Below are 7,110 nucleotides of genomic sequence, written 5' to 3'. Positions count from 1 at the left end.
TGCCCAGCTTTGTGCCACTGGAGAATCTTACCTCATAAACTGTTTAGCGGGTACTCCTGGGTTTGGTAATGCCTTACTGGTGGACATAAACTGCTGTTTGGCTACACAGTAAGACTTAAAAGGGAGGGAGCGCCATTTGGAGTATGGATTTTGCTTGGTAGTAGTTTAGTTTGAGTATTACTGGTGTTTCAGTTTATAATGTGGGGGGCATATTTAACCCGTTCGTGACCGCCAATACGCCTTTTAACGGCGGCCATTAACGTCTTTATTCTGATGCATATACCTTTTTACGGCACTGCATCAGGATAAAGTAAACAAAGCAGAGAGCGTCAAATCTCCCTGCTCTCAGCTGCCAGAGGCAGCTGAGGGCTGGGGGCGTCCCTGCTCTGCTGTGTGAGATCGATATAAGTATCGATCTCACCCGTTTAACCCCTCAGATGCGGTGCACAATATCGTGCACCGCATCTGAGTGGTTTTGGAGAGAGGGAGGGAGCTCCCTTTTCTCCCACCGACACCCGGTGATACGATCGCCGAGTGTCTGTGTCTCCAATGGCAGCCCGGGGCCTAATAAAGGCCCCCAGGTCTGCCTGTAGCGAATGCCTGCTAGATCATGCCTCTGGCATGACCTAGCAGATGCCTGTCTGTTTTAAATGGACAGGCAGTAATACACTGCAATACAAAAGTATTGCAGTGTATTATAATAGCGATCGGAGAATCGCATATTAAAGTCCCCTAGTGGGACTAGTAAAAAAGTAAAAAAAAAGTTTAATAAAGTTAATAAAAAAAAAAATGTGAAAAAAAATTAAAAACCCAGCTTTTCCCCTTACAAAATGCTTTACTATTAAAAAAACTAAATAAAAAGTAAAATAGTTACACATATTTGGTATCGCCGCGTCCGTAACGACCCCGACTATAAATATATAACATTATTTAACCCGCACGGTGAACGCCGTAAAAAATTTAATAAAAAACTATGGAAAAATTGCTGTTTTCTGTGAATCCTGACTTTAAAAAAATGTGATAAAAAGTGATCAAAAAGTCGCATCTACTCCAAAATGGTACCAATAAAAAAGTTTTTTCTATTCCCCCCCAAAAAAAAGTTAATAAAAGTTAATCAATAAATAATATGTCCCCCAAAATGGTGCTATTAAAAAATACAACTTGTCCCGCAAAAAAACAAGACCTTATGTCGACGCAAAAATAAAAAGGTTATAGCTCTTGGAATGAGACGATGGAAAAACGCCAAAAATGGCTTGGTCATTAAGGTTTAAAATAGGCTGGTCAATAAGGGGTTAATCTGTGCGGAGTACATCAGAGTATATGTAATATGTGCGGAGTACATCAAGGTATATGTAATATGTGAGGAGTACATCAGGGTATATATAATCTGTGAGGAGTACATCAGGGTATATGTAATCTGTGAGGAGTACATCAGGGTATATGTAATATGTGAGGAGTACATCAGGATATATGTAATCTGTGAGGAGTACATCAGCGTATATGTAATCTGTGAGGAGTACATCAGGGTATATGTAATCTGTGAGGAGTACATCAGGGTATATGTAATATGTGAGGAGTACATCAGGGTATATGTAATATGTGAGGAGTACATCAGGGCATATGTAATCTGTGAGGAGTACATCAGGATATATGTAATATGTGAGAAGTACATCAGGGTATATGTAATATGTGAGGAGTACATCAGGATATATGTAATATGTGCGGAGTACATCAGGGTATATGTAATATGTGAGGAGTACATCAGGGTATATGTAATATGTGAGGAGTACATCAGGGTATATGTAATATGTGAGGAGTACATCAGGGTATATGTAATATGTGAGGAGTACATCAGGGTATATGTAATATGTGAGGAGTACATCAGGGTATATGTAATATGTGAGGAGAACATCAGGGTATATGTAATATGTGCGGAGTACATCAGGGTATATGTAATATGTGTAGAGTACATCAGGGTATATGTAATCTGTGCGGAGTACATCAGGGTACATGTAATGTGTGCGGAGTACATCAGGGTATATGTAATCTGTGAGGAGTACATCAGGGTATATGTAATCTGTGAGGAGTACATCAGGGTATATGTAATATGTGAGGAGTACATCAGGGTATATGTAATATGTGAGGAGTACATCAGGGTATATGTAATCTGTGAGGAGTACATCAGGGTATATGTAATATGTGAGGAGTACATCAGGATATATGTAATATGTGAGGAATACATCAGGGTATATGTAATATGTGAGGAGTACATCAGGATATATGTAATATGTGAGGAGTACATCAGGGTATATGTAATCTGTGAGGAGTACATCAGGATATATGTAATATGTGAGGAGTACATCAGGGTATATGTAATATGTGAGGAGTACATCAGGGTATATGTAATATGTGAGGAGTACATCAGGGTATATGTAATATGTGAGGAGTACATCAGGGTATATGTAATATGTGAGGAGTACATCAGGGTATATGTAATATGTGAGGAGTACATCAGGGTATATGTAATATGTGAGGAGAACATCAGGGTATATGTAATATGTGCGGAGTACATCAGGGTATATGTAATATGTGTAGAGTACATCAGGGTATATGTAATCTGTGCGGAGTACATCAGGGTACATGTAATGTGTGCGGAGTACATCAGGGTATATGTAATCTGTGAGGAGTACATCAGGGTATATGTAATCTGTGAGGAGTACATCAGGGTATATGTAATATGTGAGGAGTACATCAGGGTATATGTAATCTGTGAGGAGTACATCAGGGTATATGTAATGTGTGAGGAGTACATCAGGATATATGTAATATGTGAGGAGTACATCAGGGTATGTGTAATATGTGAGGAGTACATCAGGGTATATATAGGCTGTGCGGAGTACATCAGGGTATACAGTGAAGGAAATAAGTAATTGATCCCTTGCTGATTTTGTAAGTTTGCCCACTGTCAAAGTCATGAACAGTCTAGAATTTTTAGGTTAGGTTAATTTTACCAGTGAGAGATAGATTATATTAAAAAAAAAAAAAAAGAAAATCACAGTCGAAATTATATATATTTATTTGCATTGTGCACAGAGAAATAAGTATTTGATCCCCTACCAACCATTAAGAGTTCAGCCTCCTCCAGACCAGTTACATGCTCCAAACCAACTTGGTGCCTGCATTAAAGACAGCTGTCTTACATGGTCACCTGTATAAAAGACTCCTGTCCACAGACTCAATTAATCAGTCTGACTCTGACCTCTACAACATGGGCAAGACCAAAGAGCTTTCTAAGGATGTCAGGGACAAGATCATAGACCTTCACAAGGCTGGAATGGGCTACAAAACCATAAGTAAGACGCTGGGTGAGAAGGAGACAACTGTAGGTGCAATAGTAATAAAATGGAAGACATACAAAATGACTGTCAATCGACATCAATCTGGGGCTCCATGCAAAAGCTCACCTCGTGGGGTATCCTTGATCCTGAGGAAGATGAGAGCTCAGCCGAAAACTACACGGGGGGAACTTGTTAATGATCTCAAGGCAGCTGGGACCACAGTCACCAAGAAAACCATTGGTAACACATTATGCCATAATGGATTAAAATCCTGCAGTGCCCGCAAGGTCCCCCTGCTCAAGAAGGCACATGTACAGGACCGTCTGAAGTTTGCAAATGAACATCTGGATGATTCTGAGAGTGATTAGGAGAAGGTGCTGTGGTCAGATGAGACTAAAATTGAGTTCTTTGGCATTAACTCAACTCGCCGTGTTTGGAGGAAGAGAAATGCTGCCTATGACCCAAAAAACACCGTCCCCACTATCAAGCATGGAGGTGGAAACATTATGTTTTGGGGGGCGTTTCTCTGCTAAGGGCACAGAACTACTTCACCGCATCAATGAGAGAATGAATGGAACCATGTACCGTCAAATCCTGAGTGACAACCTCCTTCCCTCCACCAGGACATTAAAAATGGCTCGTGGCTGGGTCTTCCAGCAAGACAATGACCCGAAACACACAGCCAAGGCAACAAAGGAGTGGCTCAAAAAGAAGCACATTAAGGTCATGGAGTGGCCTAGCCGGTCTCCAGATCTTAATCCCATCGAAAACTTATAGAGGGAGCTGAAGATCCGAGTTGCCAAGCGACAGCCTTGAAATCTTAATGATTTACAGATGATCTGCAAAGAGGAGTGGGCCAAAATTCCATCTAACATGTGTGCAAACTTCATCATCAACTACAAAAAACGTCTGACTGCTGTGCTTGCCAACAAGGGTTTTGCCACCAAGTATTAAGTCTTGTTTGCCAAAGGGATCAAATACTTATTTCTCTGTGCACAATGCAAATAAATATATATAATTTTGACAATGTGATTTTCTGTTTTTTTTTTTTAGATAATCTATCTCTCACTGGTAAAATTAACCTAGCCTAAAAATTCCAGACTGTTCATGTCTTTGACAGTGGGCAAACTTACAAAATCAGCAAGGGATCAAATACTTATTTCCTTCACTGTATATAATCTGTGAGGAGTACATGAGGGTATATATAAGCTGTGCGGAGTACATCGGGGGGCATAATAAGAGGGTATAATAATGGGGGTAAATAATACAATTATCCATAGATGTGTGGTATGCTGTGAAGCAATCCGTTATACACAAGCCGGTGTTGCACTCATAAGCTGTGTTCTTTCTTATCTCCCTTTTGTAACGCTCTGCACCTTTTGGGGGCTTTTTCTCCTTTGTAGTTTGGGAAATTTTGCTGGCAAAGTTTTGCCCTGGTATAATACGGGCGCCGTCACTTCCAGCCAATGTCTCTTGCTTTCCTAGTTCCTAAATACTATGGCCCTGAAACTGGAGGAATGTTCCCCTCCGGCCTTCACATTGGGATGTTTTTTCATCACCACATTACTAGTGCCATAAGTTTTTTATTTTTCGGTGCATGGAGCAGTGTGTGGGCTAGTGTTTTGCGAGACAAGCTGTAGATTTTATTGGTACCATTTTGGGACACATACGACTTTTTCATCACTTTTTATTTTATTTTTGGGAAGTGGAAATTACCAAAAACAAGCAATTCGGGAATAGTCTGTTATTGGTAGTTTTTTTCGGCATTCAGCGCGCGCCATTAATTACAAACTTTTTCCTGCGGGTCGATACACTTACGGCAATACCAAATTGAAATTTTTTTTTTCATGTATTGCAGCTTTTGCACAATAAAATCATTAAAAAAAATAAATAATTTGTTTTCTTTGTTGCTATATTCAAAGACCCTGTAAAGGATCTGCCAGACACAGCTTCTGTGTCGACGCCTGTGGGTAATCAGTCTGCACCTGCTCCTAAGTCAGAGAGTGACACGATCTTCTACCAGTCAGGCTGGGAGGCTGAGTGGGAGGGCCTATCACAGCCTGGCCAGACGGAGCTAGCTCCCGCCCTCTGTCTATTTATACCTGCATTTCCTGCTCCTCCTTTGCCTATGATTCTGTCTGTGTCCTGGCTCTGCTGCTGCTTGAACATTTGTCCTCTGCTCCATTTTGACCCTGGCTTTACTGACAATTCTCCTGCTCTGCGTTTGGTACCTCGTACACTCCTGGTTTGACTTGGCTCGTTCACTACTCTCGTTGCTCACGGTGCTGCCGTGGGCAACTGCCTCATTCCCCTCACCGAATTTTCCCTTAATAACCGGGTCAGTAATTCGTCAGGAGTCTCCCCCTTTTTCTGTAATTTTAGGTTTAATCCACGTTTCTTCTCCGTTTCACCTGGTAGTTCCAACAATCCCGAGGTAGATGTCATTCTTCAGGAACTGTGCACAGTCTGGGCCCAGGTTCAGAAGAACCTAGAGGCGTCCCAGAGCATACAAAAGACTCAGGCAGATAGAAGACGTTCTGCTAACCCATTGTTTGTGGTCGGGGATCTGGTGTGGCTATCTTCTAAAAATTTGCGCCTTAAAGTCCCGTCCAAAATATTTGCTCCCCGATATATAGGGCCATACAAGGTCATTGAAGTCCTTAACCCGGTCTCCTTGCGACTGAAGTTAACCCCGTCTTTTCGAGTACACGTGTTTCATGCCTCCCTCCTTAAACGCTGCTCCGGTCCCTGTTCTCACCCCTGAAGGGGTAGAATTCGAGGTGGCCAAGATTGTGGACAGCAGGATGGTCCAAGGCTCCCTCCAGTACCTGGTCCATTGGAGAGGATACGGGCCTGAGGAGAGGACTTGGGTACCCGCCCGGGATGTTCACGCTGGGGTATTGCTCAGGAGGTTCCATCTTCGCTTCTCCAATAAGCCAGGTCCACCTAGAAAGGGTCCAGTGGCCCCTCTTAAAAGGGGGGGGGGGTACAGTAAAGGATCTGCCAGAAACAGCTTCTGTGTCGACGCCCGTGGGTAATCAGTCTGCACCTGCTCCTAAGTCTGAGAGAGTGACACGATCTTCTACCAGTCAGGCTGGGAGGCTGAGGAGTGGGACAGCCTATCACAGCCTGGCCAGACGGAGCTAGCTCCCGCCCTCTGTCTATTTAGACCTGCATTTCCTGCTCCTCCTTTGCCTGTGATTCTGTCTGTGTCCTGGCTCAGCTGCTGCTTGAACATTTGTCCTCTGCTTCATTTTGACCCTGGCTTTACTGACAATTCTCCTGCTCTGCGTTTGGTACCTCGTACACTCCTGGTTTGACTTGGCTCGTTCACTACTCTCCTGCTCTGCGTTTGGTACCTCGTACACTCCTGGTTTGACTCGGCTCGTTCACTACTCTCGTTGCTAACGGTGCTGCCGTGGGCAACTGCCCCATTTCCCTAAGTTCTGTGTACCCTTGTCTGTTTGTCTGTCGTGCACTTATTGAGCGTAGGGACCGTCGCCCAGTTGTACGCCGTCGCCTAGGACGGGCCGTTGCAAGTAGGCAGGGACTGAGTGGCGGGTAGATTAGGGCTCACCTGTCTGTCTCCCTACCCCGTCATTACAGACCCATAACTTGTTTATTTTTGCGTGGACAAAGAGGTGTCAGGGATTTTTTTTTTGCAGGACAGGTTGTCGTTTTTATTGGTTTTATTTTGGAATAAATGTGAGATTTTATTCCATTTTTTAACAGTAGGTGACCTAAAAACACGGATTCTGGCGTTGTTTTTAAA

Source organism: Rhinoderma darwinii, chromosome 1, assembly GCF_050947455.1.
Source record: "Rhinoderma darwinii isolate aRhiDar2 chromosome 1, aRhiDar2.hap1, whole genome shotgun sequence".
Taxonomy (NCBI): domain Eukaryota; kingdom Metazoa; phylum Chordata; class Amphibia; order Anura; family Rhinodermatidae; genus Rhinoderma; species Rhinoderma darwinii.
The sequence above is the reverse complement of the archived record's forward strand: the minus strand, read 5'-3'. Positions refer to the sequence as shown.